At 48.3% G+C, this 24,320-nt stretch overlaps 2 protein-coding genes and 1 long non-coding RNA gene across 4 annotated transcripts in view; 1 reads left to right on the top strand and 2 right to left on the bottom strand.

Moving 5' to 3' along the window:
• LOC116833757 (uncharacterized) overlaps positions 1–24,320 on the top strand; it is a 660,803-nt gene that overhangs the window by 434,130 nt on the left and 202,353 nt on the right. The window lies entirely within an intron of this gene.
• The window catches only part of LOC116820769 (uncharacterized), a 292,353-nt gene that overhangs the window by 9,832 nt on the left and 258,201 nt on the right, over positions 1–24,320 (bottom strand).
• LOC142047584 (uncharacterized) lies at positions 1,273–9,127 on the bottom strand. 2 transcript variants are annotated; one of them, XR_012656879.1, is made up of 4 exons: positions 8,899–9,127; positions 6,493–6,666; positions 5,102–5,190; positions 1,273–1,493 (listed from the first exon to the last, which is right to left on the bottom strand). It is a non-coding gene; the product is annotated as an uncharacterized LOC142047584 (long non-coding RNA). The 2 variants fall into 2 exon arrangements; XR_012656876.1 differs by lacking the exon at positions 1,273–1,493 and adding an exon at positions 3,030–3,578.

Below are 24,320 nucleotides of genomic sequence, written 5' to 3' on the forward strand. Positions count from 1 at the left end.
GCCCCAGAGCACCAGGGCACCCAGTACGTGAACCGCAAGGGTACTTTTCCATGGTGCTGCAAGCACTGGTGGATCACAAGGGACGTTTCACCAGCATCCACGTGGGATGGCCAGGAAGGGTTCATGACGCTCGCGTCTTCAGAAACACAACTCTCTTTAAACGGCTGCAGCAAGGAAATTACTTCCCAGACCAGAAAATAACAGTTGGCGATGTTGAGATGCCTGTCGTTATCCTGGGTGACCAGCCTACCCCTTGATGCCATGGCTCATGAAGCCATACACAGGCAGCTTGGACAGTGGTCAGGAGCTGTTTAACTACAGGCTGAGCAAGTGCAGGATGGTGGTAGAGTGTGCATTTGGCCGTTTAAAGGGTCGCTTCCGATCATTACTTACTCGCTCAGACCTCAGCCAAACCAATGTCCCCATTGTTATTGCTGCTTGCTGTGTGCTCCACAATCTCTGTGAGAGTAAGGGGGAGACCTTTCTGGCGGGTGGGAGGCTGAGGCAAATCACCTGGCCGCTGACTACGAGCAGCCAGACACCAGGGCGATTAGAAGAGCACACCAGGAGGCGGTGCGCATCAGAGAAGCCTTGAAAAGTAGTTTCAGCACGGGCCAGGGTATGGTGTGACTGCAGTGCTTGTTTCCCTTGATGAACACTCCCGCCTCTATTGACTCCCTCTAAGCAACCCACCCTCCCCCTTTACTTACAGCTTGCTGAAGGAAATAAAGTCAGTATATTTTAAAATCATTTATTCTGTATTAAAAGTCATTTGGTATTGCTTAAAAATCATGAATTCTTTCTTAAAAGTCATTCCCTGTAAGAAACCCCCCCCTCCTCCTTTGGATGTATTCTTGATTAAAAAGTAATTATAAAAGAGGCACAGAATTATCTAGGTATCCCTGCATGGTGTGGTTTGGGAGAGGATCGGAGGAAAGGAAAAGCCCATTAAGCACATTTCAGCTTCATGTCAGCCTTTTGGTTGGGCTGTCCATGGGGGAGGAGTGGGCTGGTGCAGAAATCCTTCCCCCACGCGTTCTAACACGTCTGGGTGAGGGAGATATGGAACGTGGGGACCTTTGAGGGTGGTTAAACATGGGCTGCAGTGGCACTCTGTAACCCCGCTGCTGTTCCTGAACATCCACCATGCGCCTGAGGATCTCAGTTTGATCACGCAGCAGCTCCAGCGTTTCCATCACGCCACCGCTGATCTCCTGCCGTAAGCCTCTGCTTCCTACACCTCTGATCTTCCTGCCTGTCGAGCCTCTCTTCTTCCTGCCGCCACCTCTCATCTCGAGCGTCTCTCCTATCCTCCCGGTCACTGGCATCTTTCCTGTATTTTGCTATCACTTCCTTCCAATCATTCTGATGAGCTCTGTCACTGCGGGTTACTTCCATGATTTCTGAAAACATTTCATCTCGAGTTCTCTTTCTCCTCCGCCTTATCTTAGCTAGCCTTCCGGATGGGGTACCAAGGACAGACAAGTGTGCAGCTGCATGGGGGAGAGAAAACAGGGAGAGAAGTATGTAAAAAGATACATTTTACAGAACAATGCTTGTAGTCTTTCACAGTGGATAAAACTATGCACCTTACATAGCACATGTGATTTCACTACAAGGTCGTATTTTGCATCCTTTAATAATGATTGCCTGTGTCCCTGGTGTCTCAGAGCACACTGCAGACGCAGGTCCCGGTCCTGGCATCATAATTCAGCTTCCATGCGGGCCATGGTAAGGCTTTATGTTTGACTTCTCCAGGGTTTATATCCACAGTGACCTATCATGCCTTGTTCCTGTTAAGAGGAACCAGTAAACCCAAAACCCGCTCTTTCCCCTCCTCCCACACTGCATGGCTGCTATCAGGTAAGCTAATTGTTATTCATCTTCCTCCTTCCTTCCCCCCCCCCCCCCAACGCGTGGCTGCTAGCTGGGAAGATTCCCTGCTCGGCAAACACAGAAAAGCCCAGCGCAAGCCTTCCTCCCCTCCCCACACTCAGCTACGGGCAAGGCATGAGTAAAGCGGCAGCACAGTAGGAAAATCGCCATGTTTGCCCCCTAATAAAAAAAAAAAAATTCCTCAATTTCACCAGGTTACAATGAATGATATAACTCTGGTGAGAATAACAGCGGAAGATGCAGAACGTATGTTTCTTGACTGCGAGCAGTGTCCAGGCGCTTACGCAGCTGTGCTTTGTGAAGCAATGATTCCGAATTACTTGATGCATGCCTGGCGGGGGAAAGTCTCGTACAATGGGGGACCGGATAAGGCCGCCTTGCCCCGAAATCTACTGAAAGGCTTTTTGAGTACCTCCAATATCGATTCATGGAGATTTCTTGGGAGGATTTTCACTCCATCCCCAGACATGTTAACGAACTTTTCCTGTAACTTTACTAGCTGCGAATGAATGACAACCCCTGATAGAGACAACCCCTGCTTGCAAATTAATCATTAAAAAACGCTTGTTTTAAACCCTGTTTTAAATTTAGAAATGTACACTCACCAGAGGTCCCTTCCATGGCTTCACTGTCTGGGATAGTGGCTTGGGTGGGCTGGGAGGGTAATTCTGGGGTCACAAAAGCTCCTGGCTGCTGTGGTAAATTGAGAGCTGTGTGATATCAGCAATGTCTTCCTCTTCGTCTTCCTCATCTTCCCCCTCAGCAGAATCCTCAGCCACGGTTGATATCGCAACCACGGCATCTGAATCAACGGCAAGGGGTGGGGTACTGGTTGCACAGCCCCCCAAAATTGCATGCAGCTCAGCATAGAAGCGGCATGTTTTCGGACCTGCTCCAGACCTTCCGTTTGCCTCTCTGGTTTTCTGGTATGCCTGCCTCAGCTCTTTCACTTTTATTCTGCACTGTACTGAGTCCTCCTGTGTCCTTTGCAATCATAGACTTTGAAATTCTTTCAAATATTTTCTCATTTCGTTTTGACAAACGGAGTTCTGTGAGCACTGTATCCTCTCCCCAGATAGCGATGAGATCCAGTACCTCTTGTGTGGTCCAGGCTGGTGCTCTTTTCTATTCTCAGGAGACTGCATTGTTACCTGTGCTGATGAGCCCTGCGTGGTCACCTGTGCTGATCAGAGCTCCACGCTTGGCCAAACAGGAAATTGAATTCAAAAGTCCGCGGGGCTTTTCCTGTTTACCTGGCCAGTGCATCGGAGTTCTGACTGCTGTCCAGAGCGGTCAGTGGTGCTCTGTGGGATACCTCCCGGAGGCCAGTAACGTCGATTTCCGTCCACACTACCATTATTCCGATTTAGTAAAATCGATTTTAGGGTTACTCCTGTCGTTTTGATGGAGTACAGAAATCGATTTAAAGAGCCCTTTAAATCGATTTACAGGGCAGTGTAGTGTGGACGGGTGCAGCATTAAATCGATTTAACGCTGTTTAAATCAATTTAACGGTGTAGTGTAGACCAGACCTCAGTCAAGCCCCAGTTCTCCTCCAGTTCACATCAGCATCTCGGCAACCTTCTAGGAGGGTCAAGGCTGCTGCCTCTTCAGTGATGATGGATCTCCAGCATAGCATCACCCATGCCCCAGGACAGGCAGCAAAGCCGTGGGCGAGGCAACTTTCAGAGGCAAGGAGAAGGAGCTAGAGCTTAGAGGTTCTCAGCCAGTCAGGAAGGGGCAGCAGCAAGGGAAGACTGGCAGCTGATAGTTGGAGGGGTGAAGAGGGTTGGGGTACGGTGCGGGGCAGAATGGTCGGACTGGGTAACTGGGGCTGGACAGTATCCATGAGGGACACTTGCTCATCCTGGGCCCCTTCCACACCCTCTTGTGAGTAGAGAATGACCACCCTGTCCCCACCCCCAGAGGCAGCCATGTCTGAGTACTCTCCCAAGTTGCACTCACTAACTCTCTTCCGATTTGGGGTATAGCTCAGAGCAACAAATTACCACTAAGACGAACCCAGTTGAATGTGGGTTGTTCTAGTGCCACAGGGGCCTCTGGTGGGTGAAAGGCAGAACTGCAGCACTTCTCAGGCAGAATGTATCTTCTCCAAACCAAAAAAAGAAATTCTGTGCTGGACATGAATTCTGTGTGTATGCAGTGGTGCAGAATTCCCACATAAGTAACTCACACCCAGCACAAACATAAACCTGCTCACTCTCATCTCTTCTCCCTATGTCTCCAAGGCCCAGAGCTGCTGCTGTCATTAATGCACACAGGCTTTCACTCCCGTTATTGCTAGCAAGACCCAATCCAGTTACAGGACTGAAACCTTATTTTCTTATCACATGGGAGAGTCTCAGCTGAGGGGAAGGGGTACAAAGGGAAAAAGAGTTGTTGTAGCCATGTTGTTCCCAGAATAGCAAAAAAGATATTTTTAATTGGTTCTAAAAAAAAAATTACCTCACCCACTTTGTCTTGCTAAGAAATCTGAAAGTGGCAGAAGGAGACAAAGAGGAAGACAGAACTTAGGATTCTAAACCAAACATTTCAAACCCCGGGAAGAAACTACATTTCCCTTCTGCCCTGGGTATGTTTGTGTCCTTTATGAGGGACGAGCCCATTACTCTCACAGCAGCAAGGGGAGACTGCAGCCAGCCCCATATGGTCCTTCCTCACAACACACATCCCAGGCTGGGGAAATTTACTTGTGGTAGGTGCACGGGCTGGGTACAGCTAGACCCATCTGCAGACTGGAAAGCCAGGGCAACTCCAGCATAGCACGGGGGCTGTGGGCAGGGGTAGCAGTTCTGGAGCTGAGCCTCTGCCCCCTCCAGGTCCCATGGCAGATGGCTCTGGCAGCATCAAGTGGGTCCATCACTGCAGGAGAAGGTTGGGGTAGTGTCTGAGATTGGGGTGAGGATTGTGGAGGGGGGAGGTGGAGGAGTTGATGCCCAAGAATGGGGGATGGAATTCACTTCCCCACCCCTCTGCAGAGCTCAGCAATTACGGATTTATCCAGTGAAGTGAATTTCACTCTGGGTGACTTTGAGCCAGCCACAGAAAGATCCTTTCTCCACTCTGTGAATTTCCTGCCCTGCTCAACCTTCAAACCAGACCGTACAAACCTTCCCATTTCCATTGTATTTGCTGTTCCTTTCCTCCACCAGGAACCCAACAAAAACTACCCAATAATCTCTACCTGAGCTGTCTCCTTTGCAGCCATTTCTCTCCCCTGTCCCATGGGAGGAGGGGATGAGTTGGAGCGAAACATGGACACCATTCTGCAGCCTGTCAGGGAGAGAAGGGCAGTTGTGAGGATTTCAGAATTTCACATCACGATTCCCCCAGGCCCTTTCCCTGCAAACAGACATCCTAGATTCTGCCATGCTGAGAAAATTTCTGATATCTTTATTACAGTGAAGACCTGTCCCCTCCTGCCTGGCTAGGCCCACAGACACATTTTTAACCTCCCTTCTCCATCCCCTCACCCCATAAAGTCTCTGAACACAAGGCTAGAAAAGAGCAGAACCAAAGGAGTCACTGTGGGGGATTCCCTCGGACACTGACCCCACAACAGCCACACCCCAGCAAGGGGAATATGGAGTCTGGAACTGGCTTTTCCTCTGTCTGATCCTTTTCTTGTCCACTGGAAAGTGGTTCTGCCCAAGTATGGAGCAATACATGTGTATGAGTGGATTAGAGAGCTGGAAATCTCTCTCCCCACTCATTTCTCCCACTGTCCCTTTCAGTCTCTCCTTCCCCTGTCCTCTCCCTGCCCCTCTGGCTGGGAAAGTCCACTCCTGTTTTTTTGCTCTCTCATGCTAGGAGAAAATACAGCCAACTACTAATAGGAGGAGAAATGGGGGGAGGGCTGTTTGTGCAGAGTCACTTTCTTGCCAGTCCCCAGCACTTTCTCTGAGGTCCGTCTGTTACCTGGAGTCTGTGGCTTAGAATTTCTATTAACAGAGCCCTGGTCTGCTAGTACCAGCTGGAGAAAGTTGTCATCTGGGCTGGCCAGCAAAGAAGCTTTAATTAAGGTCACTTCCCAGCACAGAACCCCTGCTGGGGGAGCAGCAGCTGCTAATCCTGGTCTCCCAGATCATAATGGAGGCTGCAGCATCTGACCCAGGAAGCTGAACCCCAATATCCTGAGCAGAGAGGGAAAGAGCGTTTGAGCAACTTCGCTCCTTTTGCTCTCTGGGGAGAGCAGCTAATGAGAGCCCCTCCTCACAGGGAGAATCTCATTTCCCCCACTGTCCATCTGGAGTCACTCCTTGTCTTTCCATACAGTGGGTCTCTATTAATATTCCTTTCAATGAATCCAGATTTCAGAAAGAATGAGTCCAGAATGCTATGGAAGATAGTGCTATATTGTGGAAGTGCGAAACCCCTTCCCAACCTCCTCACTGCCTAGATCTAGGACAAGGAATTGGGCCAGGAATTTTCCCTATGAAACCAGAAGTTCCTGTGGTTTCCAATAGGGGAGAAAAGCAAAATCTGTGACCATAGAATATTAGGGTTGGAAGGGACCTCAGGAGGTCATCTAGTCCAACCCCCTGCTCAAAGAAGGACCAATCCCCAGATTTTTACCTTAGTTTCCCAAATGGCCCCCTCAAGGATTGAATTCACAACCCTGGATTTAGCAGGCAAATGTTCAAACCACTGAGCTATCCCTCTCCTCCGCAGCATTTGATAAGTGGATAGAAAGTTATCACGTGGCTGGGGAATGCTGGGTAGTGCTTTGAGTCAGGATTCTGGCACAATCTGATGAGGTAGAAAGTACATGTTTAGTAGCAGCCCCCAGAGCCTCCATCCAGGGTCCCCAAAACACCCCCAGTACCCAGAACCCCCAACCATGGTCCCACTAGATATTCCCTGGGACCCAACCCCAAGAATCCCTGGCCAGAGACCCCTCAGAGCCCCACTGGCCAGAGAACCCCCACCAGATCTTCACTGCCAGGCTGGGAATCCCAAAGGGTTCCCCCCACCAAGAGCCCTGACCAGTCAGGGACCCCAATTAGGAACTCACTGCCTGCCTAGGACCCCTGCCTGCCCTTCAGCAGAAAGGTAAGACATGCCTATGCCCTGTCACTAGCAAATAATGGTCACCATTGATCCACCCCAAGGTGGCTACATCTTAGCACTGTAGGAATCAACACCTCACAGAGACCATTTGTCATGGGTTTTGGGATACTTCTGGACCCACACTGTACTCAGGGTGACCTCCTTATCCTGTGCCAGCTGGAGAAAAGAAAAGGGTCCAGCCCACTCTCCTGTTACCAGCTGGGAACCACTGAGCCCCCAAACAGGGAAAGCCTCTGGCTTTGATTGGTATTAAATATGTGGTTGGTCTCTTTCATCAGCAAACATTTTAACAGAGGTAAAGGAGGGAACAAATGATTCTCAAAGGAGAGGGGAAAGATGATCACTGCGCAATTTAACACCCTGCAACATCCAGGATGGAGAAGAACTCAGGGCAACTGGTTCCCTTGAAGGAAGAAGTTGCTGGGATTTGGAAACATGGGGAACAGCCCCAAACATGAAAGGATTTTTAACTGATATTGGATAATGACGTAGAAAGAGGGAAATCCTGAGCTTTGAGATCAATGTTCAGAAATGAAAGAGAAAGGGTGGAAATCTGAGGGATTTTGGATCAATTTTTGCCAATCATAGAGAAGAAAATATAAAATCAGAGGGATTTTATATCAGTTGTTGGTATGAGGTAAAATCTGAGTGTATTTCACATCAATATTTGATGAATGAATAGAGTGGAAATGGGCAACATTTGCAAACATGTTATATCCGTGTTCAAGAATCTGAGGAAAGGCGAAAATCTCAGATTTTCTTTTTATTTTATCATTAGAGAGACAGGGAAAAAAATCTCAGGGGATATTCACATCGAAATAGACAACTAAAGAGAAGTGGGGCAAATGTTTAGGCTATTTTATATCAGTCTTTGAGATTTCCAGAGAAAACATGTCACAAGCTAAGCAACTGATAACATGAGAGAAAAATACCAAGGTCTGAGGGGGATTTTATGTTGCTATTAAATAACTAAAGGGTAAAGGGGGACTGTTAGTCTCTTAAAATCTAGTCAATCCAATACATAAACACAAAGTGATAGTTCCCCTCATTGCCACCATTCACATGGGCAGCTGGGAGCCTTTTGAGGAGCTGATTTAAGAAGGCAAGGGAGGAGGAGCTGGAGCTGGAACTGGAAGGCTCCCTGGACAAAGAAATGGGGGAGCAGCAGGTGATCAGCAGGTGACTGGAAACTGAGGGCTGGGGAAACTATGTTGGCACTTTGGGGGCAAGAAGTGGGATTGGGAAACGGGGGTCTGGGCATTTCCACATGAGGGACACATGCTCTTCCAGTCCCTGCCCTGGCAGAGAACGGGCATCTCATCCCATCCCCACTCCAGAGTCAGCCATGTTTTGGGGAATGACTCAGGAAAACAATTTCCCACCTAAATAAGAACAAATCGCTCAGATAAAATGGGTGGGGAAAACTGCCACATTGTAGAGATTTTAAATTGACATTTGAGAAGTATGGAGCGACCAGGGCAAAATCGGGGGAGATTAGAGAGCTGATCAGTTGGGGGGAGGGGAGGGGAAACACCCTGGATTTTATGGCCACGTATGATAATGAGAGAAAAGGAGAAAAACTTGAGAGACTTTGTATGTAGGAGGAAGTAGCACAAACAAGGAAGGATTCAGTGAACTTACCTCCCCCAGGGGAATTTCCTGACTTTCCCCCCCACGAAACTTCGGCTTCTCCCCTCCCTGCTCGACACCTCCTCCCCCCAGGGATCCCCACGACAGGTCCCGCTCTCTGCTCCCCCCCCGGTCCCCCACCCCGCGCCGGGGCCCCAGGCCTCCGGCCCCCCATTCCCAAGCGGGGCCGAGGGCGGCTCCCGAGGCTTCTCCCAGGTCCCCGGGACAGAGAGTCACTTTCCCGCCCGGCCCCAGCGCCCCCCCCCGGGGTCTCTCACTCACCGGGGGCTCCGGGCCGGGGCTGGGCGGGCAGAGCCCGGGGGCGGGGCCCAGCTGCAGAAAGCCCCCGGCCGGGCACGGAGGGGTTAATGCCGGACCCCCCCGCACAGACCCGGGAGTAGCCGCAGCTCAGCCCGGGCCCGGCTCACACGGAGGCACCAGCAGCAGCTTTGTTCTCCCGCCCGCACCGGGGCTCGCATGGAGCATGCGCAGTTGCAGCTGCTGAAACCCTCCCTTACCTGGGCTGGAGAGGGCGGAAGCGCCCCGGGGCAGGCTGGGAGATGTAGTTCCGGTCTCTCCATGGAGCGGAAGTGACACTGTCGGAGTAGGCGGAACCGGGCTGCGAACGCTCGTGGGGCGCTGCGGCTCTGCCTGGCTGGGGCGGGGCCGTTGTAGCTTCTACCGGAGCCGGAGCCGTTGGAGCTCTAGGCATGCGCACATCGCGGCGGGAGAAACCGACTTTCATTAATCCCCCCTGTACCCGGCCCGGGCCCAGCCCCCGCTGCGGAGCTGCAGCCTCCAGGTACCGGAGCGACCCCGGGGGCGGGTCAGTGACTCTGCCCCAGTGTCCGGGGGGGGATCCGGGATCTGCTCCCTAGGGGGCAGCGCCCTCGGGGGGCTCCGAGCTGTTGTCCCCGCAGGAACCTCCCCGGGCCGGGCGGGGGCTGCCCGGGGGGAGGGGGATGAGACCGGGCTGACGGTGCCTGGGAAAGAGGCGGGTGGAAAGTGTCTGTGCAGCGCGGACACGGCCTGGGGAGAAGAGCAGGTGACCCCCGAGGAGCGGGGAGAGAAAGGGGGGGGTGAGATTAACCGCTGCCCCCTCCCGTGGGGACCCCTCTTCCCCTCCCATCCTGCCCCCTTTCTCTAGAGAGTAACCAGCAACATCCAGGGTGACCCCCCCCAAATGCCTGAGAAGTTCCATGTTCTCCTCCCCCGATTGTGCCCCATTTTCTCTCCACTTGGCCAATGGGCAGTTCAAATCTCAGCTTTGGGGTGTTTCCCCCCATTTTTCCTTGCAATGATTTGTCCCTGTTTAGGTGGGAAATGGTTTCCCTGAGTGATTTCTGAACTGGGCAGAGGGTTAATGGGCAGAGGCTGGGGGAGCCCTGAGACAGGGACACCGCTGGGCTGGGGGTGGGGGGGCACTCTTTGCTGGCAACAGGGTGTGGAAGCGCCCGGGAAAGAAAGGGAGGAGCAAGTGTCCCCCATGGAGATGGCGCAGCCCCAGTTTCCCAGTCCCAGCTACTTCCCCCTCCCCCGCCCTGCCCAACGCTGCAGTCGCCCCTCCGCACTTGCTAGTCACATTCCCAGACCCCACTGTCAGCCCCTCCCCACCGATAGTGACTTTCTGACTCCAGCCCCACTCCTTTCCCCTGTGAAAGCCACATCACCCAGGGGTCCCTCCTGGCCCTGTGAGTATGAAGCAATAAGAATCCGTCCCATTCTGTTGTTGATTGAATATCGCAGTATAATCCGCTCAATTTTCCCCTCTTTTCTCTTGAACTGTTAAATCTCCCCAGATGCTGGTGCTTCTCTCTTACATTGGCAAATATTTAGTTTGTGCCCCATTTTCTCCTCAATTCTGAAATACTGATATTGAATTCTTGAAAATTTTCCCATTTTTCTCCCCAGGTGTCTGACTGAGGCCTGGTCTACACTACGTGTTTAAACCGATTTAAGCAAGCGTAAACCCGATTTTAAACGGCATGTACCCAATCCCCCACCTAACGGAGGGGCCATTTATATCGATATAAATGGGGGGGCTTCTTTAAAAAACGGTTTATAAACTCCCTCCCCGATGAAGGAGAGGAAGCACAGTGCTGAGTAGCGGTTAAAAATCGCTTACCAGATATTGGGATTAGGGTTACTTGTGCCCAATCGGGGGACGGTATTGGGCTTCCGGGCGGGTATCCCGCAGTGCACCCTGTCTGTCCGCTTGGACATGAACTCGGGATCAACTGGCAGGTTAAAAAGCCGCGAACTTTGGAATTTTCATTTTCCTGTTCCCACGTGTGGAGCCTTCTGATCTCAGGCCACGGGTTGGCAATGCGTCCCAATCCCAAAGAAGGCGCTCCGCATGGGGGAACTGTTACTGGAGATATCTTGGATCTGTCGACTGTTATGGGAAGACAAATCTTGTTCTAGCGAGGCTCCATTACAGAGACGGAACGCCATAGCGTTTTAACAATTCTCCAAGGCTACATACAGTTCTGTGTGAAAGCCACTAACGGCAAAGCAAGGGAATCAATGGGTGCTCCGGCTGTCAGGTGAGGGCTGGCAGGGGGCCCTGAGGTAAAAATAAGACTCCCGACTTCCCAGGTCTTCCCAGGTCTCAGCGAATGTACAGAACGGCTGTAACCGTTTCCTCGCCACAGCATCGGTCTAACCAGCAGCTATCCAGTAGACAATAGGTGACCTTTGAAAGAAGTAAGGAGGAAACGATTTCTTTCCCTTCTTTCACGTGGGGGGGAGGAGAACTTTCGAGGCTAAACCTGGAACATGCCAGACAAAACATGTGTTGGACCCTAAGGGCATTTGGGGCAGGCAGATACCTGTATAATATTTTTGGACATTGCTGTGGACTGTGGGACTAGGGCTGGAGTCTCGGTACGGCCCTACCCTCCCTCCTATGAGGCGGGGTGTAAAAACCGTCCTCATCTAGTAACTTTGGGGGGGTTGGACTCCATCAGCCCCCTCCCTTTCCGTGATTCAAGAACAAGATTCTGTACTGCCTGGACTAATCATCGCAGCGTATGCTGCGGGCTCCCTCCCCACACCGCTTTAATGTTCCTGGCCTGGGCACTTGTCATAGCAGCGGATGCTGGGCTCCTCTCCCCACACGCTTTTTTTGCCTGGCTCTGACTAAGCGCAGTGGGAGGGTGCCTCCCTCATTTTATCCACTCAAAGTCCTGTTTCTTTTCCTGCCATTCTTTATAACTTTCTGACAATGGGGGGACACTGCCAACGGTAGCCCAGGAGGTGGGGGGAAGAAAGCACACCAAGGTGTTGGCAAGGCAACCCCCAGAAATGGCATGCAGTGTCATTCTGTGGGATCTGAAACATGGGCAGCGTGCCTCTTGCAATACACTGGTTCCTAGTACACTTACCTTCACTATTCTAGGCGGACTGGACTCTATTTTAGGGATACCAAAAGGAGGGGATTGGACTCGGGGAAAGTTCCATTCCATTTTTTGCCCTTTTGTGGCCCCCCAAAACCCGAACCTTCCAGCCAGTGGCACCCCATGGGATTAGCAGCAAGACAGTACCGGAACAAAACAAGATAAAACCCGTTCATTTCTCATGCCAATTTACCGTAAGCAGGCAGGAACAGTAACAGAAACAACTGATAATAAACCATCTTCGCTACATGGCAAAAGCAAGTTAATGTGCTGTTGTAGCGGCTTCCAGTATCGCCTCTTGTTCAGCGGCATCAGGTAGACATACGGGTGACAGTAAAAAAACAAAACCCGCTGGAACGGCTCCTATTGGTTGCCGTGCTTATGGCCTTTCTTTATGCCAGCAAATTCCAGGGAAAAAAAGTTTTCCAAATGATTGTCCTAGCTGTTGCCTTTCCCAGAGTGGAAGAATGAGGTGAACAACCATTTACCCCCAAAACCACCTGCCGACACATGGATTTTGCCCCATCAGGGCCAACCTGGGGATCTCAACCCAGAATTCCAAGGGGCGGGGGAGACTGCGGAAACTATGGGATAGCTACGGAATAGCTACCCACAGTGCAACGCTCTGGAAATCGACGCTAGCCTCGGACCATGGGCACACACCACAGAATTAATGTGCTTTAGTGGGGCCACGTGCACTCGACTTTATGCAATCTGTTTTACAAAACCGGTTTATGTAAAATCGGAATAATCCCGTAATGTAGACGTACCCTGAGATCAAGGCTCTTATTGTACTGAGCATGGCTCAGGCCTTGCCTGAGATCAGGGCCCCCAGTGCGCTGGCCACTGCACAAACCCTGACTGAGTTTGGGGCACTGGCTGTGCCAGGAACTGCAGAGACCCTACAGAAAGCAGGGACCTTGTTATTCCTGGACTTGCAGAGACCTCCAGCTGAGATCTGGATCCTGTTCTGCCAGGTCCTGCAGAGACCCCAACAGAGGTCAGACCCCACTGTTGTGACAGGTGCTGGGGGGCCCCCAACTGAGATCTGCGCCCATATTGTGCTTGGCACTGTAGAGACCTCACAGATGTTAAGCCCCCATAGTGCCAGGTAAACCTGAAACCTGGACTGAGATCATGGCCCCTCCTTGTGCCGGGCAGCGAATGACTGCAGCCCAGATAGTTGCCTACATTGTGCTGGGCACTTCAGAGACCTCAACTGAGATCTGTGTCCCCATTGGGCCTGGCACTGCACTGACCAAATCACGCCCCATCACTGTACGAGGCACTGCAGAGACCATGACGGAGATCCTGGCCCCACATTTTGCCAAATGCTGCGGGGACCCCAAATAAAATCAGGGATCCTGTAATGCCGGGAGCTGCAGAGACCCCGACTGAGGTAAGGCCCCCTGTTTTGCAGGGTTCCTGCATAGACACTGACCAAGATCAGGGTCCCCAGTGTGACAGGTGCAGAAAAGACACCAAGGATATCTCTACCCTGCCATTAAAACCCCCCCGCTAGCCCATGCCAGCTGACTCAGGCTCACAGAGCTCAGGCGAAGGGTCTGTTTAATTGCAGTGTAGATGTCTGGGCTCCTTTCCAGTATCAGAAAATATTGTATTAATATTTGCGATGAGAGCATGACTGTTTCTAGTTGACTGATAGATTTGTTTAGCATCTTAAAGCTGAGCTGTGTGCGCAGATAATATGCATGCAGAAGGGATAGGTTTGTGAGTCGACTAGGTCTCTCCTGTTAACTCTTGCTCCAGTCCTGGCATGGTTTGCAGGTGTGGAGGGGCTGGGCCAGTCTAGACTAAAGCAGCAGGGATAGCTCAGTGATTTAAGTATTGACCTGCTAAACCCAGGGTTGTGAGCTCAATCCTTGAGGGGGCCACTTAGGGATCTGGGACAAAATCAGTACTTGGTCCTGCTAGTGAAGGCAGGGGGCTGGACTCAATAACCTTTCAGGGTCTCTTCCAGTTCTATGAGGTGAGTATATCTCAAATTATTATTATAACCCCTTCTGTGCCAGCATGGGGTTTGTATAGCTCTTCACAGGCATGCAGGACTTGCCCCCTATCAGCCCCATGCCTGATGTGATGGAGCGACCCACTGGCAGCATTGCCCTTGAGGGTGCTGTTCCCACTCCTTCCCCTCCCCCTTTACTGCCACCACAATGCCTGTCACCTTCACTTCCTGAGGGGTGACCCCAGAATGTGTGTTTTGTTATCCCTCTCCTACCCCCCTGGGAGCCATTGTGCACCCTCACCTCCGTCCGGAGACAAGACAGGTCATGGGGCGCGGGTGATGCTGTGCTGGGGATCCATCATCACTGAAGGGGCAGCAGCCTTGACCCCCTAGAAGGTTGCCAGGATGCTGACATGCACTGGAGGAGAACTGGGGCTTGACTGAGTCCATGGACCATTTGGCCCACCCTGTGTCACTGTAAAGCCTGCTCTACGGTGCTGCAAATTGCTGCTGGTGGCGTTGCGCCCGTAAGTCTCTGTAATGCTGTCCCCAGTGACTCGAGAGCACGAGCACCAGCCTCAGGCAGACTGGTAAGAAGCAGGGAACAAACCCCAAATTAGTTGTGAGGTCAATATGTAGATTTCACCAACCAAGAATGCAGTGTAAATGCTTCAGGCATTGTGACAGCACTAAGATGGAATCACAGACAGTCCCGTTGATTCATCCCATATATCTCACCATGCAGGTGAGCCAACCTTTGTGAGAGATGGTCCCTTACACCCCCAACATGCTATAAAAACTCCATGGCCCATGTGGATCACAATAACTGGTTTTCTGCATACAAAAGCCAGGGCTGGCATTAGAGGGTAGCAAGCAGGGCAACTGCCTGGGGCCCTCACAAAGCTACATTGCTTAGGCTTTGACTTTAGCCCTGGGTGGTGGGGCTCAGGGGCCCAGACTTCAGCCCTATGCGCTGGGACTTCAGCTTTGTGCCCTGGGCCTCAGCGACTCTAATGCTGGCCTTGCTTGGCAGCCCCCGTGAAACCTGCTCACGGCCCCCCAGGGGCCCCCAGACTCCTGGTTGAGAACCACTGCCTTACACCATGAATCACAACAATGTTTAGGTTACTGCCAGTCCCAAAGGACCAGTCACTTACTTAGGCGACTTGAATCTTAGATCTCACAACAAAGACAACACTTGTAGCCAGTCCTATAATAACCTGTACTGAGATTTATTTAAAAGGAAATGAGAGTTGTTTACACAGTTAAAGCAGGTTAAAGCAGATGCAGATGAGTTGCAGTGTTAGTACCGTTATATAAGGCACTGGTGAGACCTCGTCTGGAATAGTGTGTGCAGTTCTGGTCTCCCATGTTTAAGAAGGATGAATTCAAACTGGAACAGGTTCAGAGATGGGCTACTAGTATGATCCGAGGAATGGAAAACCTGTCTTATGAGAGGAGACTCAAAGAGCTTGGTTTGTTTAGCCTAACCAAAAGAAGGCTGAGGGGGGATATGATTGCTCTTTATAAATATATCAGAGGGATTAATATTGGGGAAGGAGAAGAATTATTTAGGCTTAGTATCGATGTGGACAGAAGAACAAATGAATATAAACTGGACACTAGGAAGTTTAGACTTGAAATTAGATGAAGGTTTCTAACCATTAGAGGAGTGAAGTTCTGGAACAGCCTTCCAAGGGGAGTAGTAGGGGCAGAAGCCATATCTGGCTTCAGGACTAAGCTTGATAAGCTTATGGAAGGGATGGTATGATGGGATAGCCTAATTTTGGCAATTTGGCAATTTATCTTTGATTATCAAAAGGTAAGTATGCCCAGTGGTCTGTGATGGGATGTTAGATGGGTTGGGATTTGAGTTACTGCAGAGAATTCTTTCCTGGATGCTGGCTGGTGAGTCTTGCCCACATGCTCAGGGATTAACTGATCTCCATATTTGGGATCGGGAAGGAATTTTCCTCCAGGGCAGATTGGCAGAGGACCTGGAGGTTTTTCGCCTTCCTCTGCAGTGTGGGGCATGGGTCACTTGCTGGAGGATTCTCTGCAGCTTGAGGTCCTCAAACCACAATTTGAGGACTTCAATACTCCTACATAGGTTAGGGGATTGTTATAGAAGTGGATGGGTGAGATTCTGTGGCCTGCATTGTGCAGGAGGTCAGACCAGATGATCATAGTGGTCCCTTCCAACCTTAAAGTCTACGAGTCTAAGCCACATGGCAAAAGGAATGTAAAGGGCAACTGCATCATCTCCATTTTGTCTTCAATCCCCCTTCCTACCTCTGGAGCAACTTCTCTACAAACTGAACCCTGGAACAAAGGACTGAATGACCCATCCAAACTTTGGATGTGTTCCAGACAGACTTTCAAGCCAGCAACTCACAAGTACTGCTAAGAACCTGATATATCCATTTTGGAATGTACCTGACTGCTTTCCCATTTAAGTTCTGTCTGTCTTCCTTTCATTCAAACCTTTAGTTTAATGCTAAAGGACTGGCTGGAAGGATGGAATTTTGGGTAATATCCAAACCTATAGTGACCTGGTGATGTGGCTGAGCCTTTGGGATCAGGAGAACACTTTGTTTATGTGAGCAAAGTTTTAAAATAACCTCTCACTGTACTGGACCTAGCTGCTGATTAGGAGTCAGAGAACTGGGATGCAATAAAGGGGGCTGTGTGATTTCTTTATTCAGCTTCTTGATTACCCGCATGGGTGACCAGAAGCACAGTTTGTGACTGGTCGGTGAGTTTAACTTCAGTGTTAACCAGCAGTTTTGGGAGCATTTGCTCTCCCTTTTTCAGCCTGCCCTGATCTTGGCATTTTCAGTGAGAACTGCCCTGGCCCACCAGGTCACACTAAGCACTGAAGTTAAATTAATAGAATTTTTTTTTTATGACCAAGTCTGATGAAATCAACTGAACTTCTTTGTTTTCTTTCATCTGAGCAGGGTTTCTAGTTTTCCAACTTGATGAGATCTCCCAGCTGGAACAAGGGGAAGAACCATGGGTACCAGACCTCCAGGGTTCAGAGGAAAGATTGATCCTGAGAACTCCCTGCACAGGTGAGGAAACATTCAACCAACTCAGAATCTGTAAGTGCCTGAAGGAAACATCTGGGATGCCCAACAAAGCCCTTGGGATGTCTCTAAGTTCATTATTATCCCTAGCAGGGGTCAAATCCTCAGGGTAAATACAGTTCATGGCTTTCTGTACATCCTAGCAGACACCAGGGAGTAGCTTCATCCCTTTCCCCTGCAAAGTTGGATGGGATGTGAAGGCTGAATTCATCCCCCTCCTCTCTCCTATTTTGGGGAAGAGTTTGTGGGAGTTCAGTTCCTGATTTGTATTTGACCTGTCTTCAGCACTTATTTTGGTTTGGTCTTCCCCTTTCCATCCCCGTTTGAGGTTTCTGTCTGTATCACAGTAGGTGAATCAATGGCATGTGAGAAAGAGGAGCAGAATTCTCAGCAGGAAAATGTTGAGCAAGTGAGTAAAAACAGAGCATTATCGCAAAGATCGAAAAGGAATGTGTCCTGGAGTCATGAACAGGGAAAATCCTGGGAGATTCAACAGAGACCAGAAACAGAGCAAGGAAACCAGCCAGAGGAGAAAGTGGATACATTTATTTCCTGTTGGGGAACTCAGAAGATCCTCCTGGAAACCACAACACAGCAAGATATTCTCAGGCGAAAGAGAAAAAATATATGCAGTGAGTGTGGGAAAACCTTCAATCGCAGCTCAAACCTTATTACCCATCAGAGAATCCACACACGGGAGAGGCCCTATGAATGCCATGAGTGCTGGAAAACTTCTTGGCACTCAGCCCATGTTAGACATAAGAGAATCTGCAAAGGAGATCAACATTGTAAAAATCTCTAGGGCTATCAATACTTTACTTTTCCTGATTCCCACATAGTAACTTTTGAAGCTCTTTGAATTGTTTGTAGCACTGTTATCCCTCAGCTTGTCCAGATGAGTGGCCCATTTTTGCCTTTTGCAGTTCACTCTCTTTTGAGATGGACCTATTTGTCCTTTCTATTGTCCCACAAGTAATTCGAGTGTGCCCTTCCTATCAGGAACCAGAGAGCATCACATTTATACCATTCCTTCTATTGCAAAATTATTGTTAGTCACCAATGATACAGATTGTATCATTGCCATTTGTTCTCACGTTGCTCTGGGTTGTGCTGAAGAGCTGATATATTGGAAACTTTTCAAATGTTATATGTAAATGAAGAGGAGCGGGGAAAAAAGTGTCATTTCAGCCTTTGTGACACCGGAAGGATACGTGGTGACACAGAGATTCCCTCCTTCCCCATCACCGCAGAACTTTTACCTTTTGTCTGAGCCATGCAGAGTTTATCTTCATCACATTCTCTCCATCCACTTCTCAGAATGTCATGTGATGAAGCATTCTCCATTGTCTGTGCTTGAAGATGATTTTTTGACTTCTTTAATCCTATATCAGAGTCACTATGACTGGAGATGAAAGTGTCAAAGTTCTGGGAGGAGAATTCAAATGGATCCCAAATACAGTATTGTTATTGGAGTTTAAATCCCAGGTTCCATCTATTGTAAAGCCACTTTTGGCAAGGTGGCTGTTTTTCCCTCATTATGGGACTGCTAGGATACTAAAAATGTTGTAAATAACATAACTGACTATTGAGACAGGGACGAGTGAAGCAGGTTTGAATAGATCAGAGGAGAATGTGATGGGAGAATCTCTTGTCCTGATTCTGAATAATCAGATGTAACCTGCTCTGGAATTTCACTTGACACTTCCTTTGTAATGTATTCTCTTTCTGTGATGTGGGTTTCTATCTTTCCTGAAGGCTGTTTGGTCACCCGATTAGATATTAGTTCAGTTTGATAGGATATAGCTCAGATTTATTGGAGAATTTAAGACAATGACCCTTTGCTTAAGTCCTCATTTATTATTTCAGCTTTGCTCTTTCTCCATCCCTCCATGATGACATGGAGAAAGTTGAAGTGTAGTTCTGTCAACAGGAGCAAACTCTCCAATTTACTGCATATGCTAACAAAGAAACAGCAGTGATTTAAAATCTCCACTCAGAAATGGTGAACAGCAGCAGAACAGTGCATATGATCACAGTGTATTTTAAGTTGTTTAAGTCAGTATTGTCACAGATGATCTGGGGAGAGAATTCCATGGTAAGTGATTCTGAACTAGGCAAAATGCCCATGTGTTTGGTTCCCAAAGCCTTTGTAACCCAGGTCCTACAGAAGATCTCTCCTAGCTAATCCTATGGTATGGGAAATGCAGTCCTTCATGACACACATGTGGAGGAAATAGAAGTGGCGTTTTTGTTGAATTTATCTTTTGTAGGTGCTAAAGATGTGTGTAAAATGAAACCAGTGTTGAAAATATAATATCTTTGGGAAAATAGCCATTTTTTAATAGAATCTCCAACTCTGGTAACTAACGAAGATTCTGATCCAGGCCTGTATCCAGTCCATTGCCTGGACCTGTGCCACCGAATTAAAGAAAAGCTGGGCATGTTTCAGGAAGCCATTCCTCATTAACACTGCTGAGATTTTAAGTGGCTTTGTAAAGGATTCTACTTCAGAGAAGTGTAAATTTACCCTATCCAAGACCAAGGATTTGGAAAGAGCTGAGGTTGAAGGAGTCCACACCCAGTTCTTGGTTTCCACCCCAGTAAAGGAAGCTATGGTGACCAGTGACCCAAGGAAAATTGTTTTTACAACTCCATTTCCTAGTTCAGTGTCACTGATGACAGTTCCAAAGGATGCCAGGTTACATTGGATCCAAATGGGGAAGGATGATTGTTCTCAAAGAGAGAGTGCTTGATAGGACAGTCCTTCCTCATGGATCCCAAACTGGCTGCCTGATTGGGTAACAAGGACTTTCAGGCTGTAGAAATGATGGTAACCAATGAAGCAACAAATTTGTCATCCTCCAATTTCAGACTTCTGGATACTCGCATGTTGAGTCCTGATTCTATAGTTTTGTGTCTGACGCTATGGCTACACAATAAAGCTGATGTTGGCACAGCTGCACCAATGTAGCTGCGCTGCTGTAGCACTGCTATTATAGACACTCTAAGGCAATGGGAGAGATTTCTCCCATTGGACTTGATTAGTCCAGCCCCTGCAAGTGGCAGTGGCTTTGTTGGCAGGAGAAACTCCCCCGCTCATGTATCGCTATCTACGCAGGGGCTTAGGGCTGTGTAACTACATTGCTCACCAGTGTGGCTTTTTCACACCCCTAAGCAATATAGTTATCCCAATAAATATCTTTAGTGTAGACCAGACCTTAGTTTTCTCTTGTGTTTTATGCATTTATATTACTTCTCTACCTCCTCCTACTTTGAAAAATTAAAAAGTGTGACGAGAGGTATTTTTCTCCATATTGCAAACATTCCCACATAGGAGACCCTTTCCACCAACACACATGGCAGAAGATTCTGAGATATATGAACTCATAGAAGTGGTTGGGACCTACGCTGGGACAAACCACAACTTGAGCCAAGGTTCAGTTGTTGGCAATAGGGATTAAAAGAAAACTAACATAGACAACAAGAATTCGTGATCTTTGAATATGTTATTGGTACCAATGAAAATGAAATTATAGGGGAAGTTATTGGTTAAAAAGTAAGAGACTGTGTGATAATCTGAATTATTTTGGAAAACTGAAAGTTGTCTTATTTTTTGTTTTGTTAATCATACTGGAAATGATGGCTAATCTTAAATGTTAATTTAATTTAATTTACCGCCTGTAGTGTAAGGAGTTCTGCTAGAAAACCTCACTCCAGTGGTTGAGGTGGGAGAATGTGTGTGAGAGAGTGTATAAGAGAATATTGTCCCAGTATAGATTTTAATATTTTGTGTTTGTCATAAACAGATAGCTAAGGGTTAATGTCTCTTTCACCTGTAAAGGGTTAACAAACAGTGACCTGCAACACCTGACCAGAGGACCAATCAGGAAACAAGATACTTTCAAATCTCGGCCTCATGATGCTAACATTCCCACATAGGAGACCCCTTCCACCAACACGCATGGCAGAAGAACCAGAGATATATGAACTCACAGAAGTGTTGGGACAAGCACAACTTGAGCCAAGGTTCAGTTGTTGGCAATGGGGATTAAAAGAAAACTAAGATATGTGACCAGAATTTGTGAGCTTTGAATTTATTAGTGTTACTAGTGAAAATGAAATGATAGGTGATGTTATTGGTTAAAGAGTAAGAGACTAATTGTTTGATAATCTGAATTATTTTGGAAAACTGAAAGTTGTCTTGTTTTGGGTCTGGATCTTGGGGGTCCCCAGGGAAGGTTTTGGGGAGACCAGAGTTTATCAGGTACTCAGAGTCCTGATTGGTGGCAGCGTATCAGATCTAAGCTGGTAATTAAGCTTAGAGGAATTCATGCTAGTACCTCATTTTTGGACTCTAAGGTTCAGATTGAGGAAAGTATACTATAACAGTGTTTTCAAATAGAACTTATTTTGCTTAGTTTCAAAGTCAATTTCTAGTAAAAGGAAAGCTACTCGAGGAGATAAATTGTAAAAGTTTTTACCCACTTAGACTGTAAGGGTCACTGTCTTCCCCACTTCTCTAATTTGCAAAGGAAAGGTATGACATCTCATAGGATGTATCCAGCAGGTAGGAAAGCTACAATTGTCAACCATCAATATAAAGCAAAAGGCTGAAATCTATTGCCTTTCAAGTCAATAAGCCAGCTAAAGGCTGGTCTATGCTGAAAAGCTGTGTTGGCAGAGCTACATCTCTCAGGGGTGTGAAAAGTCCTCTCCACTGAGAGAAGTAGTTAATGTGACCTGAGCCCCAGTGTAGACAGTGTTAGGTTGTCAGAAGACTATTTCCAGTGTTCGAAGTGTAGACAGAGCCTTAGACAGATTGATCCCCTCTGGGAAGCGAGCCATGACATCAATTTCAATTTTGACCCATCTCCCTGTATGTGAGAAAGTTACTAGTATGGAGGGCTGAGCCAGCTGTCCGATCGCCTGGTTCCTCAACTGTAGCTACAGCTCTTAGTGCCCATCAATCCAAAGACTGAGAGAAATGGAGAGTTCCAACCATTGTCATTTTAGTATCTTATTGTTCCTCTCTCTGTTTTTCTGTTATAGCAGCGTGTGACTGTATAGCTCAGTGCATGTGTGACATTGGTGCCAATTGGCAAAAGGGTCACTGTTCTTCACAAGCAACTCCTGTCTCAGACCTGACAAACTCACCACACGTAATACACTGCTTTTATGATATTTATCCAGGAAGCATAGCAGTGACATCTCTACTGAAAGCTTGTAAATTATTGATACTCTTAATCACTATGACAGGTGTGTACAACTCATATTTAAGGAGTAATTTAAGTACATGAAAAATTATGCCCATATGGTATTGTTGTGAGAGTCACCTCATTCAAAGGTCTTGATGGGGACAGCCCATTCAAGTGGAAGGGAATTGGCACCTGTCCCTTGCTAGCTAGTTATGTGATGTATTGTTGCATTGTCAACCTTTGCACCAACCCAGAAAAGCCAATGAAAAACTATCAAAGACAAACTATAGACATCAAAACCCTGTGGAAGTGACAAGGACAATATAAGAATGAGTGGGATCGTCCTTTCTGTGAATATAAAGACAAAAGACTGATTCATTTCATAAAAGGGTGGAGAAAAACACTGGGTCCATTCACCTAGGAGATTCCTAATGGCCAGTGGTGCTTCATGAAAGGCAGGGGCGTGGCTCCTAGGGACTAGCAATCAGTGAAATTGACTGAAGTGTGAGGTGAGAATCTACTTAGACAGGAAAGATAACTATTAAAAATATAGGTTGTATTTTCTGGTTTTGTTTAGTTGGTAATAGTTGGTTTCCATCACTCACATTTGTTTAAATCTCTATCTGTTGTTAAATACATTTCTGCTTGTTCCATAACTCTACTCAAGTGCTGTGTGAGATACAGTAGCAGTGGTCCACAGTAAAACTAGTAACCTGGGCTATACCATTGCTCTGGGTAGAGAGAATCTGGGATTTCTCTGAGCATCTGGTGATCAGGGCTGGACCCCAGACGGGGACACATTGAAGGAACTCAAGGGTTAGGGTGGCTGCTGTAGCTTAGAGGTGGATGTTTGAGTGCCGAACAGGCTGGGTGAGTTTGGTCACTAGCATCCAGCAGCCAAATGCAAAACTCCCTCTTCCTTGTGGCAGGTGGCAACAAGGAGACTCTCAGTCCTCAGCACCCTGAGATGGGTCATAATGTGTGTCTATGTTGATTCACCTGTCAAATCCACACAGGGAAAGCTCCCTATAGCATAAAACTCTGCCCTAGGAAATCATGGAACATGTGCTCTTCGCTCTATGAAAGCATGTAAAGAATCCAAGCGCTGAAGGACAGGGTTTGAGCCCAGAGTGACCTAGACAAATTGGAAGATTGGGCCAAAAGAAATCTGAGGAGGTTCAACAAGGAGAAGTGCAGAGTCCTGCACTTAGGAAGGAAGAATCCCATGCACTGCTACAGCCTGGGGACCGACTGGCTAAGCAGCAGTTCTTCAGAAAAGGACCTGGGGACTACAGTGGATGAGAAGCTGGATATGAGTCAACAGTGTGCCCTTGTTGCCAAGAAGGCTAACAGCAGATTGGGCTGCATTAGTAGAAGCATTGCCAGCAGCTTGAGGGAAGCTTGTTCATTTCAAACCTGCAGTTTATTCATTTCATTTGGTGACCCCTCCTAGTTCTAGTGAACTTGCTCCTTTAGAAGATATTATGTGACCCCTCCCTCCCCCTTGTCTCTCATGTCCTGGGACTAACATGGATACAACAACATGGCAAACAACAGGTTTCAAAGTCAATGCACATGGGAGAAGTATTTTGTGTTTCATTCTTTATGTCCTAGTCCCATCATGTGGCCATTTCCTTTTCTTCCTTTCTGTTAAAAGCTGTAGTGTTTTGCACAGAAACATTATTTCCCCAGGAGAGACCCAGGAGTGGGGGCTGCAGTCCTGTGCCAAACAGTCACTAGAAGGGGGCAGACAAAGGCCTTTAGGATAAGGTGTCTCACTGTCAAAAAATCATCTCCTTCCTGTGGTTCCATGGGCAGCAGTAGCAGCAGCAGCTCGGTGGCCCCCAGCAGCACTCCTGGTGTGGCTGGAGAAGCAGCTGGCCCTCTGGAGCTCCCCTCTGTGTGGCAGCAGCTGGAGTGGCAGCGGCTCTCAGGGCTTCTCCCCTGGTAGCTGGTGCTCATTATCCATCAAATAAATCAAAACACTTCCACTTGCAAGTGGATTTAGCCCAGGACCCTCAGAATCAGCAGCTGTTCCACCTCCCTTTGAGCT

Source organism: Chelonoidis abingdonii, chromosome 1, assembly GCF_003597395.2.
Source record: "Chelonoidis abingdonii isolate Lonesome George chromosome 1, CheloAbing_2.0, whole genome shotgun sequence".
NCBI classification, from domain to species: domain Eukaryota; kingdom Metazoa; phylum Chordata; order Testudines; family Testudinidae; genus Chelonoidis; species Chelonoidis abingdonii.